The 14,170-nt window shown below is 41.3% G+C and overlaps 1 protein-coding gene and 1 pseudogene across 1 annotated transcript in view; both read right to left on the reverse strand.

Moving 5' to 3' along the window:
* LOC141178593 (uncharacterized) overlaps nucleotides 1–14,170 on the reverse strand; it is a 328,452-nt gene that overhangs the window by 255,408 nt on the left and 58,874 nt on the right. The gene's annotated exons all lie outside the window — the stretch shown is intronic.
* LOC141178605 (uncharacterized) overlaps nucleotides 12,203–14,170 on the reverse strand; it is a 92,806-nt pseudogene continuing 90,838 nt past the window's right edge.

Genomic DNA, 14,170 nt, shown 5'->3' on the forward strand with positions numbered 1-14,170 from the left:
ACCACTGAAAACGTCATCTCGTCCCGCAAAAAACAAGCCACCATACAGCTCCATCAGCCGAAAAATAAAAAAGTTATAGCTCTCAGAATAAACCTATGCTAAAAAATAATTTTTTCTATAAAATAGTTTTTATTGTGTAAAAGCGCCAAAACATAGAAAAACAATATAAATGTGGTACCGCTGTAAACGTACTGACCCGAAGAATAAAGCTGCCTTATTAATTTTACCACACGCGGAACAGCATAAAAAAAATCCCATAAAAAAATTCTGGAATTGCTGTTTTTTGTTTATTCTGCCTCCCAAAAATCGGAATAGAAAGCGATCAAAAAAATGTCATGTGCCTGAAAATGGCACCAATAAAAACGTCAAGTCATCCCGCAAAAAACAAGCCATCACATGACTGTCTGCCAAAATATGGAAAAATTATAGCTCTCAAAATATGGCGATGCAAAAACTAGGTTTTGCAAAAAAATGCGTCTTTCAGTGTGTGACAGCTGTCAGTCATAAAAACCCAATATGAATCTGGTATCTCTGTAATCGCACCGACCCGAAGAATAAAGTCGTCTAATCACTTATACCGCACAAGGAACGGCGTAAAAAATAAACTCTAGGGTTAGGGTTAGGGTTGTGTTAGGGTTAGGGTTGTGTTAGGGTTAGGGTTGGGCTAGGGATTTTTTTCAAAAGTAAAAAAAAAAGATGACGATATGGCGACTAGAGTTGAGCGCAAGTGCTCGCTACTTGAGTTTGCATCGGGCGCTCGGGTATGCACTGAGTATCGCGGGCGCTCAAGTGACATGCTCGAGTCTCTGCACCATATGCTTTGTGGCCCAAAAAAACTTGCGGGGATTGCCTGCCATGCACGAGCATGTTTTTTTTTTGGATGTCTAATAACCATGAAACATGCGAGCGGGGACTCAAGCATGTCACTCGAGCACACGCGATACATGGTGCATACCCGTGTATCTGATGCAAACTCAAGTAGCGAGCACTTGCGCTCAAGACGAATGACAACTTATTCAATATGATGACCTAATGTTATCAATTTCTGTGTCATACCTCTACATTCAAAATGTTCACTATACCCCTTGATAAAATCCTTGAGGGGTGTAGTTTCCAAAATGGGGTCACTTGTGATGGGGTTTCCACTGTTTAGGCACATCAGGGGCTCTCCAAACGCGACATGGCGTCTGCTCTCAATTCCAGCCAATTTTGCGTTCAAAAAGTCACACAGTGCTCCTTCCCTTCTGAATTCTGCCGTGCGCCCAAACACTGTATTTTCCCCACATATGGGATATTGGCATACTCAGGAGAAATTGCACAACAGTTTTTGGGGTCCATTTTCTCCCCTTACCCTTGTTAAAATAAAAAAATTGTGGCTAAATCATTATTTTTTGTGGAAAAAGTTAGATTTTTTATTTTCACGGCTCCATGTTATAAACTTCTGCAAAGCACTTGGGGGTTCAAGGTGCTCATCACACATCTAGATAAGTTCCCTGAGGGGTCTAATTTCCAAAATGTCACTTGTGGGGGATTCCACTGTTTGGGCACATCAGGGGCTCTCCAAATGCAACATAGCGTCCGCTAATTATTCAAGCAAATTTCACGTTCAAAAGTCAAATGGCGCTCCTTCTCTTCCGAGCCCTGCCGTGTGCCAAAACAGTGGTTTTCCCCCAACATATGGGGTATTGGCGTGCTCAGGGGAAATTACACAACAAATTTTGGGGTCCATTTTTTCCTGATACCCCTGCAAAAATAAAAAAATTGGGTCTAAAGTAACATTTTTGTGAAAAAAGCTAAATGTTAATTTTTTTCTTCCACATTCCAAAAATTCTTGTGAAGCACCTGAAGGGTTAATAAACTTCTTGAATGTGGTTTTGAGCACCTTGAGGAGTGCAGTTTTTAGAATGGTGTCACTTTTGGCTATTTTCTGTCATAAAGACCCCTCAAAATGACTTCAAATGTGACATGGTCCCCAAAAAAATGGTTTTGTAAATTTTGTTGGAAAAATGAGAAATCGCTGGTCATCTTTTAACCCTTATAGCTTCCTATTAAAAAAAAAAATTGGTTCCAAAATTGTGCCGATGTAAAGTAGACATGTGGGAAATGTTATTTATTAACTATTTTCAAAATTTTTGCCAAATTTCCTTTTTTTTCACAAATAAACGCAAGTGATATCGAAGAAATTTTACCACAATCATGAAGTACAATATGTCATGAAAAAACAATCTCAGAATCAGCGGGATCCGTTGAAGCGTTCCAGCGTAATTACTTCATAAAATGACAGTGGTTACAATTGTAAAAATTGGCCCGGGCATTAACATGCAAACCACCCTCGGGGGTAAAGGGGTTAAAAACCTTACCATGTGTCAAAGTTGACTTCAGTGTGTGAATAAGTGCAGACAAAGGACTGGGTCCTGTACTGTGGACACCAGCCTAGAGAATCTTTTAATGTATTATCTAGCTCTAGGAAGGGAGGCCATAGAATCATAGAATGGTAGAGTTGGAGGGGACCTCCTAGGTCATCTGGTCCAACCCCCTGCTCAAAGCAGGATTTACTAAATCATTTCAGACAGATATCTGTCCAGCCTCTGTTTAAAGACGTCCATTCAAGGGGAGCTCACCACCTCTCATTGATCACCCTCACTGTCAAAAAGTTTTTTCTAATATCTAATGTGTGTCTCCTCCCATTCAGTTTCATCCCATTGCTTCTTGTCTTTCCTTGTGCAAATGAGAACAAAGATGATCCTTCTACAATGTGACAGCCCTTGAGATATTTGTAGACCGCTATTAAGTCTCCTCTCAGTCTTCTTTTTTTCAAGCTAAACATTCCCAAATCCTGCAACCGTTCCTCATAGGACATGGTTTGCAGACCAGTCACCATTCTGGTCGCTCTTCTCTGAACTTGCTCCAGTTTGTCTATGTCTTTTTTAAAATGTGGTGCCCAAAACTGTACACAGTATTCCAGATGAGGTCTGACCAAAGAGGAGTAAAGTCCGATAATGACTTCACGTGATCTAGACTGTATGCTTTGTTAATAGGCCACACCCTGGCTTGCCCAGAATGCAAAAAATACAAAGAAAAAACACAGAATTTGAGCTTGGTTTAAGTTGGTATACATGCAGCACAGAAACAGACACCCTGGCTTGCATCTAATGATAACTACTTTCAGAAGATCACAAGCAGTTTTTGCTAAAATATTATATCAATTGTCGATCTGCAAATGTGGTCTATGCGTTGATTTGTCCTTGTCCACTGGTGTATGTAGGCCAAACCTCACAAGAGTTACAGAAAAGGATACCGCAACACTTTTCCAATATTGCCCTGGCAGAGGTTGATCTTGAATCAGGGAAGACTCTTTCCACAATGGCCATGCAGTTTTTGCTGAAACATCGTTGCAGATTGAAGGGGGACGACTGTGGTAGGGTCTCTTCCAATATCCGTGGGGAGGATGTGGCTCAGACCCTGCCTTGGCTCAAATCCCGCTGGATCTACAAAGTTAATTGTGTTTTCCCTATGGGCATTAATGAAAATCTTTTGTTTACAGGTTTTTATGGGAAATAGTTTTGTTTTTCCTTTCCATATCAGTACTGATATAAATCCGGTGAGAGTGTCCGGCGGACACTTTATCCAATTTACTCTCTTCCTTCATCTTCTTGATATGACAAGTGTGCTTGTTTTTTTTTACACAGTTTAGTTCTTGTTTTTTGCGATGTGTCTTATACTGTGATTATGACTATATACAGGATATATATATATATATATATATATATATATTTGTTTTTCATACTGTGCGATAATTATTATGGTCTTCAATATTATGTATAGGTTCTTTGTATATTTTTTTGTCATCTTTTCCCTGATCCCATTTTTTCTTGAAGATTTATTAATTTAATTGTCTATCACCTCTGTATTCTATATAACATATTGTGCGTTCCTTAACCATTTTTCCTTGTCTCTCACCTCCTCTCTGTGCAAGTTCCCATTTTTATTATACTTACCACTTGCGTCCTGTCACCGGCTATGTGGCCTATGCAGCTGTATATTGCTTCCGTTGCTGCGTTCCATGGTGATCGCACGCCGTGACTGCTCATCTTCTACAGGCCGCGTCAGTTCCGGTCATGGGTTTCAATCGCGCTTGTCATTTCCGACGGTGCGTATCAGGGTGACCCGCACACTGTGGATGACATGTGCTATTCCACCCCCATACACAGCTCGCAATGATTATGGGTATAGCTTGTACTACTGGGCCATGCTATTGGGCAACCATTATTTTATTTTTTTTAAACAATGTGTTTATTGAATTTTGCACAAAAATCAGAACATACAATCTATAGAGCTAACAGATGCCCAAAACTGTGCCCCAACCTCTGGGCCCACAAAATACACAAAATGAACAGCACAAAAACAAAACAAAAAGAAAATACATATACATAAAAGAAAACAAAAGAAAAAAGAATGGATTAATTACATTAAATTCCCCATATATTAGATGGTTGTGAGAAATAATTTATATCCGTAAGTGCTGTGAATGTCGCATGGCTCATATTTTGCTGTATTGCAAGATCGGAGGTGCAAGGTAGGGAGAGGGGCCCAGAATCGTCCCGCGTGTCACCCAAACTCAGAACGGCGCACAAAATATCCCGCTTCCTCAACGTTCCCCATGTATTGACAATGGGCTGTTTAACCAAGGTTCCCATATTTTATCAGTTTTCTTCTTTGCCTTGAGTGTGTGTACCAGAGCCCTTTCATATTGACAGTTCGTGTTGAGTCTGGTCACTATCTCCCCAACCGTAGGGATGCCCACTCCTTTCCATTTAGCCACGATAGCTGATCTAACTGCGATCAATATGTGACAAAATTCCTCTAATTTCCTATATGAAGTATTCCCATACTAAATGTTATCTCCAGGTGAGTCCCCAGTACATCCCATATCAAACTATCCAATGCCCTCCATAGTGATTGAAGTTTTGGACAAAACCACCACATGTGGCCCAACGAGCCTTCCCCATTGCATCCTCTCCAACATAAAGATGATGATTCAGACCCGAAGTGTACCATCTGTGCCGGGTAGTAGTACCATCTCATGTGCATCTTTTTAAGCTGCTTTAGGTGTTTTAAACACGACGAAACTCGCTGGACCTCATACAAACCATCCCGCCAGTCCTGAGGGTCCGTAGAAATTCTTTGATCCCGTTCCCAGCGAGTCATATACGTCAATTTATCGTCCAGATCTGGGTCGTTTAGAGCCCTATAAAGTATAGAAACCCCCTTAGAATCGGTCTTAGAGTGGAGAAAATAACCCATAGCTCTTTTATCCTTAAAAAAAGGGGGATGTCTGTGTAGAGTGGAGTAAATGCCTTATTTGCAAATACTGCTAAAACAAGGGCTGTAGGTCCGGGAATCTCATAACTAGTTTATCAAAAGGAATTATTACATTGTCCTCCAACAGGACTGATAGCGATTGAACTCCAGCTGACACCCAACGTTGAAGGTTAATATATGGAATATGATATTCTAGAGCTCGTAAAGAGATCTTAGTCCTGGGGAGTAACAGCAGTTTGGATGCCAAATTCCTCCAACAATGCATAGTAGCCTCCGATATTGGTAACACGGCGACCATAGTGCTTCGCTTCACTACTTCTGTCTCCAATATCAATCTGGTAAAATGGTTTCGGGCAAGTAAGGACTCTATTTGCAACCATTTGTGGCCGCTGTCCATGTTCCACCAGTCCCTGATTCCCGTCAAGACCGCCGCTCTATAGTAGGCTATGAGATTGGGCATGCCCATCCCTCCCATGTCATATGGATAATACAGAAGTCTACCAGACACCCTCGGTCTCCTATTGTCCCAAACGTAATTATTAACCAGTCTTTGAAGGGTATTTATGATTTTAGAAAGGATTTTAATTGGGATACACCTAAAATAGTATAACATTTTTGGAAGGACTTTCATTTTAAAAATATTTATCCTGGCTATCCATGATGCAACAACGTTTTGTAATACCGCCAGCTCCTCCCGCACCGTATTTATCAGTCTAGTAAAATTTACTTCCACCAATTGTTTTGAAAGGGTTAAGGTGATACCCAAATACGTCATTCCTTCCTGCGCCCACTGAAAAGGGTATGCCCCTTCCAGTCTTTGCCTAAGTGACAAAGGAACAAGAATCGGCAGGACAACAGTCTTAGCTGCATTCAGTTTATAATACGAGATGTTTGTAAACGTTTTGAGATCGGACATAATGGCAGAGAAGGACCTGTCCAGATCAGTGCACAGGATAACCACATCGTCTGCATATAGACTGATTTTGTGGGAGGACCCTCCCACCGAGATGCCCGAAATCTCTGAGTTATTTCTAATCTTTTCAGCCAAGGGCTCCATACATAAAGCAAATATGACTGGAGATAAAGGGCAGCCCTGCCGTGTCCCATTTGTTATGAGGAAGGATTCAGAGAGGAAACTAGACGTCAAAACCTTAGCGGAAGGAGTGGAGTACAATGCGTTAATGGCAGACAGAAGAGGCCCTTTTAGTCCAAATTTAAGCAAAACACTTTTAAAGTATCCCTAGTGCACCCTATCAAACGCTTTATCAGCATCTAGCGACAGGAGTGCACTTGGGAGGCCGCTCAACTCTGCCACTTTGATCAGATCCAACATCCTCCTCGTACCATCTTTAGCTTCTCTACCAGCTACAAAACCAACTTGATCCGAGGATATCAGGGAAGGAACGACACGATTTAGTCTAACAGCCAAGAGCTTGGTAAAGATCTTTACATCACTATTCAAAAGTCCTATTGGTCTAAAATTACCTGGAGAATCAGGGGTCTTTCCAGGCTTAGGCAATGTGACAATTGTAGCCTCCAAATTAGGTACTGCTACCTCTCCCGAGTCTCTCCAGGTATTATATAACCTGATAAGGTATGGGGTAAGAATTTTTTGGAAACCACGATAGTACTCATTAGCCATGCCATCTGGGCCAGGGGTCTTGTGACATTTGGATGAATCAATAACATCTTTCAGTTCTACTTCTGTGAAGGGGGCATTCAATATTTGTAACTGCTCCCGGGAAACCTTCGGGAGCTTCAAATCACTCAAATATTGATCAATATCTGACTGTTGTGGCTGTGGGGTATCAACATCATCTTTTAGGTTATATAAAGATTTATAGTATGCAGCAAAGACTGCAGCTATGTCCTTCGGACTTCTGGCTATCAACCCTTTCGAGTCCCGTAGATTATCTATTCTGGATTTTGCAGCCCTTTTCTTGACCCGCCTGGCCAAAACGACTCCCGGCCTATCTCCCACGGTGTAGTGACTAAGTTGAAACTTGCGGAGGTTATATTCATATACTGCCAGCAAATCAGAGCGCAGTTTAAATCTGAGCTGATATATGGCCTCAGTGGTAGCCGGGGAGGGGGAGGTTTTATTTAATATTTCTAGCTTTTTCAACTCAGTCAGGAGGTCAGTCCTGTGTTGCTCCCTCTTTCTTTTCAATTGTGACTCTTGTTGTAAGAAGACTCCCCGTATCACAGCTTTGTGCGCTATCCATAAAGTCTCGTCGGAAACTGTGCCATTGTTGTTTAATTCAAAATAATATGTCAATTCTGCTGTTGCTTTTGTCACTATAGAGTCATTCAATAATAGAGAGGTGTTTAGTCGCAAGACGTACATGTAGGTAGATCGGTGCGTGGTCAGACCACGTAATCGTTCCAACCTCCGCAGATATACATCTATTCAGAGCTCTATTGTCTACTAGGAATAAGTCAATCCTACTATATGACCCATGTCGGAGAGAATGAAAAGTATAGTCCCTTTCACTGGCATGAGAGTATCTCCAAAAATCGTGCAGACCAAATTCATGGACCAACTTGCCCAATTCTCTCCGAGGGCGACCCGATCTAGATGAGCAGTCTAAAGTACCATCCATTGGCATGTTAAAATCCCCACATACAATAACCTCCCCTTGTTTAAGTGTTGAAATGGTAGTGAGGACTTTTTGCACAAATGGGAGCTGGGCAGAATTTGGGGCATATAGTGCTGAAATCGTATGAGGGGTCCCATTCAATGTACACACCAACTCCAGGTATCTACCCATGGGGTCTGCACACATCTGAATGTTCTGGAAGGCCAAATTTTTTATCATAATACAGATTCCTGCTGTCTTAGTCTGGGCATTTGCAAAGAATATTTGGGGGAATTGTGCCTGATGCAATCTATGATTATCAGCTGCCAATAAATGTGTCTCCTGCAGACACACAATGTCTGCCTTTGATTTTCTCACCTCCCTCCACAACATAGAGTGTTTGGCAGGTGAATTTAACCCTTTCACATTCAACGAGAGAAATTGTATACTCATAATTACACATAAAGGAGGAAATTGTTATGAGGCACATACAAGAATCCAATGACTGCTTTTTGGACATCTGTCAAGTCAGCAGTCTTCCCCATGATTGTGGAGCCTACTGAAACAGGCTAAGGGACCTTTTTAAATGCTTAGGAAGCCTTTGCAGGTGTTTTTTGTTAATTATTCTAATTTACTGAGATAATGACTTTTGAGTTTCACTCTTTATATTGAAGACCTGAAATAAGTTAACTTTTTGATGATATTCTAATTTAGTGAGAAGCACTTGTATGGTCTGCAAATCTTGCAAGATAGGGTCATGGAGCAATACAGTTTGATAATATGCTGATTACGTATTACACCAGCCTAGGGGGTTGTTGATTTGCTGAGAAATGGAGGACAAACTATGCAAGTTGATTAAATACTCAGAGTCATGGGCCCCTTCCACCTTGATCTCTGACCGTTGACTTGTGAATGATGGCTGAAAGGACAACGGTGATCCATAAAAAGGGGTCTCTGCCTCTATTCAGTATCATTCTACAGCTAGTCAGCTTAGGGGACTTTGGCCCCAGCTGGAGGAATACAGATCGGCTCCATTGACCATTGCTGAACCCTCAGAGACATCTTGAAGAATCCAAGTCACCTGGCCCCAGACTTCACTGCTCTCGGATAGTTTTCTAAGCTTGTCATTACCTTCTCTCTTTGGGGGCCCTACAAAAGTGGGGTGCCAGTGGTGGGTGTGGTCGACCCTGGAAGCCCCGAAATCGCAGCTTCTCTATTCCCGGTGGGCCAGTGGAAGGGTGAGGACTCAGTCATTTGCACCATCTAGAGTACTTGCTGGGACTATTCTATCTGTTTATTGTCCACTTTGTGGTTCAATAAAGTATTACCACACTGTTTTCCCCTCAAACTGTGTTGTCTGAGTAGTGTTACACCCACGGAAGAAATAGGGTCTTCACAATAGTGTCTGCCATTACTACGTCTTGTAGTAGGTGTTCCACAGTCTGACTGCTCTAACTGTAAAGAATCCTTGCCTGTTTGCTGGATTGGCCATTCTTCCACCTGTAATAAGTGCCCTCTAGTTCTCAGTATGGTCTTTGGACGGAATAAGTCAGCTGGAGATAGTCGACATCGTGCTCTCCAGAGACCCCCCGAGCCTTCCCTAGGAAGAAGAGCAAATCATCGGCATACAAGCCACCTTCTCTTCCTTGGTCCCATATTTAAAGATTAATTTTTTACATCACCTGTGTCCACCAAACTGCGGAGCAGTGAGCGACAAGCAAGCTGAGAGACTTCACCAAGATATTGCAGCTATGGAGAAAAGATATCACGGAAAATGGAATCCATCAATGCTTGCAGATTATTGATGGACAATTGTAAGAGAAGAGCTGATGGAATACAAGAGTCAAGCAAAAAAAGAGTTGTCACTGAATGAGTAACAAATTTTGTAATGCAATTTTTTTAACTGTTGATGATTCACAATAGTGTTTAGACAGATTTTAGGTTTTTGAATTCTTGCCAAGTTTCCACTAAATAAATATCAGATATTGGAATAACAAAATATTCTGAATCTTTATATTTTCAAAAATAATAATGTTTCAAAGTGTTGAAACTTTTATGCATTAATTATATGTAGTAGTAAAAGGAAAACTCTTTGATATCATAGAAACAAGAGACAACTAAAATTTTCATTGTCATATTTGAAAGCAGGTCAAAGTCATAAGAAATGGCTCATTTCATAACTGAACCTGAGAAAGTTTGAAAATATGTAAAACAGTGTTACATGATCTGAAACATATATGAGCTACTTGGGTGGAAGGTTCTTAAGCTGCTCACTCAGGACATACAGGCTCTGTGCAGGTCCCGGTACCTTCCCCTCCTGCTCTGCACCAATCAATTAGATAAGTATGGGTTGGAGGAGAGAGAGCAGCTATCTCAGTGATCAGGAAGGAAACTGTCTCATTGTCCTCCTCTGACACAGGAAACTGCCTCCAGTCTATAAGACACACTCACTTATTAGCAATATTTTTTTATTGCTAAAAAGTGTCTTATAAGTCAAACAATAAGGTAAGTTCTAAAGTAATTTCCCTTTCTCATTTAATTATAGAACTGTGTGTTATATGTTTTTGTATAATTTGTCAATAATATATATAGTTTTTCCCCCATTGGAGTCTTTTTGATGGTCAACAAAATACAACTTTCCAGTAATTCATTTTTTTTATGTTTAAAAAAAAGTTGTCCATTACTTGGACAAGCCTTTTTCATTCCTCATGTTTGGTTCTATTAAAATAAAATAAGAAATACAAACTTCCCATGCCAGCGCCATTCCAGCGGTGTCAGCACTTGCATTCCTAGGACTCACGTGAGGTTGGTATGTCATGTGAGCCCTGTGCCCAATCAGTGTTGACGTCAATGTCCCCACTGTAGTGCGGCGGTGTTCACACTGTGCGGTAATGAGGCATTGACCCAAGGAAAGTTCAACTTAAATGTCTTTATTTGCCAAAACTCACAGCTCAAATGCAAAAGCTGTCCTCCAGATCGCAGCTGTGATATCCAAAGAGTCTGTGTAAATCTGATGCCATGGGAGACGGCTGTACCGATCCAGTCTGGGGTGCACCAGTTGTTTCCTTCACAAGCCTGTGGTATGCCTTCACTCAGGCTTGCAGTGCACAGAGTCTCCTGCTCTGCAGCTTGCAAACAAAGAATTGACACAACCAAACCTTTGCTGAAGGTTTAAATGGAATGGGAGTGACCCGCCCTACTGCCACCTATACATCACTTCGAAAATAAATTCCTATTCCGGGTTTTCTTAAATCTAACTTGGTCAAACAGTTTGACCAAGTCCAAACTTTACTTTTATTTTGCACTGCAACCACAGGTGTTTTTGCGACTGCAGTGCACTCTAGCGGGGCCAATATGCCTCTATGCACATCCTAGGGAATATATACCGTCCCTCGAATATGATCCCCCTCACTGCCTCACACCACCTTCAGACGAATCAAACATCATGAGGAAGTCAGAGAGCAACCACAGCCCTGGCTTCCTGTTGATATTCAATACATTCAAAGTCAGGGACAGTGAAGCCGGCACTGATTGGGTGCAGGGCTTGTGAGATGTAACAACCTCACATGAACACCGGAAATGCGAGCCCGGAAACGCCTGGAATGGTGCCAGCACAGGTGCTGAATATGAGTGTTTTTACTTTAACGAGGCCAAACATGGGGAATGACAATGGGTTGTCCTAGTATTGCACAACCCCTTTAAGATGATACAATTTTCGGTTAAAAAATTTCCAACATTCTGAACATGAAAAAAGCTTCTTCCCTGTGTGACTTCTCAGATATTTTTTAATCAGAACCTGTCACCACCAAAAACGCTATTAACCTGCAGATATGGGCTTACTCTGCAGGTTAGTAACATTACTATCGTGCCCGGCTCCTGCACATAGCCAAACGCTGCTGGAAGAAAGTTAACTTTATTCTCCTCAGCAGCATTCGGTTTCAGTCACAGGGGTGGTGCTGGTTCAGTCACCACTCTGAGTATAAAGAGCAGTAACTGTAACAGCACCCCAGCACTGACTGACAGCCGGCCCCCATGCAGAGTCAGTGGCAGTCAGAGCTGGGAGTTTGTTTACAGCCGTTCTGTATTCTCCGAGCAGTACCAAAATCCGCACAGGCACTGCCCTCATGACTGAAATTGAATGCTGCCGGGGAGAATAAATTTAATTTGGCTTTGTTTGGCTATGTGCAGGTACCAGGCAAGTTAGTAACCTGCAGATTAAGCCCATATCTGCAGGTTAATAGCGTTATTTCTGGTGGCAGGTTCCCATTAACAGTTGATTTCAGTGTAAATCATTTCCCACATTAAGAACATGAAAAAGGCTTCTCCCCTGTGTGACTGCTCTGGTGACTAAGAAGAGATGATTTCTTCACAAAACATTCCCCACATTCTGAACATTAAAAAGGCTTCTAGCCTGTGTGGGTTCTCTGGTGTTTATCAAGATGCGCTTTCCGCGTAAAACATTTCCCACATTCTGAACATGATAAAGGATTCACCCCTGTGTGGGTTCTCTGGTGTCTATCAAGATGTGCTTTCCGGTTAAAACATTTCCCACATTCTGAACACGAAAAAGGCTTCTCCCCTGCGTGGGTTCTCTGGTGGCTATCAAGATGCGCTTTCCGGTTAAAACATCTCCCACATTCTGAACATGAAAAAGGCTTCTCCCCTGTATGGGTTTTATAGTGGCCATCAAGATACGCCTTCCGATTAAAACATTTTCCACATTCTGAACATGAAAATGGCTTCTCCCCTTTGTGGGTTCTCTGGTGGCTATCAAGAAGCGATTTCCAGCTAAAACATTTCCCACATTCTGAACATGAAAAAGGCTTCTCCCCTGTGTGGCTTCTCTGGTGGCTATCAAGAAGCACTTTCCGTTTAAAACATTTCCTACATTCTAAACATGAAAAAGGCTTCTCCCCTGTGTGGGTTCTTTGATGTATAATAACATCTGATTTGCAGTTAAAACATTTCCCACATTCTGAACATGAAAAAGGTTTCTCCCCTTTGTGGATTCTCTGGTGACTATATAGATTAGCTTTCCGGTTAAAACATTTTCCACATTCTGAACATGAAAAAGGCTTCTCTCCTGTGTGAGTTAGTTTGTGTATAACAAGATTACATTTTTGTCTAAAACATTTCCCACATTCTAAACAGGAAAAGGGCTTCTCCCCTGTGTGACAGTGCTGGTGACTAAGAAGAGATGATTTCTTCACAAAACATTTTCCACATTCTGAACATGAAAATGGTTTCTCCCCAGTGTGAGTTCTCTGGTGACTAACAAGAGTTGATTTATCTACAAAATATTTCCCACATTCTGAACATGAAAAAGGCTTTTCCCCTGTGTGAAATCTTTGATGTCTGATAAGACTTGATTTCTTTGTAAAACATTTCTCACATTCGGAACATGAAAATGGCTTCTCCCCTGTGTGACGTCTCTGGTGACTAACAAGCTGTGATTTGTAGTAAAAACATTTTCCACACTTGGAACAAGAAAATCTATTCTCTGCTGTGTGAATTTTTTGATGTTTAAGAAAAGACTTTTTGAGAGGAAAACTATTTCCACATTCTGAACGTGAAAATGGCTTCTTTGCTTTAGGAGCAGTTCGCTTTTTAATGCTTATTTTGCGACTTGGATTTTCCATAGTAGTCAGTAATGAATCAGAAGACAGGACCTGTTTCAAAGGATTAAATGAGAGATCTTTGCTTTCAAGGGATCCTGGTAAATCTGGAGTAATGGCATTCACTTCAGTTGTATCCTGTGGGATCTCAAGGTCATCTGATTTAAAAATTGAAGATGTCAGTTGTCCCTCTGATCTCCTGGTACAGTCATCTGGCAATAAAAAGAAACCATTATTATTTTTGAATAATATATGCTTGATTTTTATATTTTTGAACATTTGTACTTAAATTGTCTATAAAAAGTTATGTTCAAAAATTGAATTATTCACAAATTAATGACAGTTCACAGTCTAATGCAAATCCTCATAGGATGAACCAGTGGAGCGTGGTGTTCAACTGTTTGTTCATTCTGCCTCACAAATATGGAATAAAAAGCCACCAATGTTCTGCAGTCGAAAATAACACCAATAAAAACTTCTACTCATCCCGCAAAAAACATGCCCCCACTCATGATTTGTCAATGGAAAAACAGGTTTCCGCATTATTAGTGGCTCAAATGCTCTTGAAAAGCAACATGGCTTCCATAAACCAATCCAGCAATATCCACTCTCCCAAAGTCAGATCTCCCCCCTCACTTCTGAGCCTTGCAGTGC

Source organism: Phyllobates terribilis, unplaced genomic scaffold (genome assembly GCF_046119375.1).
Source record: "Phyllobates terribilis strain yellow unplaced genomic scaffold, ASM4611937v1 Scaffold_29__1_contigs__length_15306474, whole genome shotgun sequence".
In the NCBI taxonomy this organism is placed as follows: Eukaryota; Metazoa; Chordata; class Amphibia; order Anura; family Dendrobatidae; genus Phyllobates; species Phyllobates terribilis.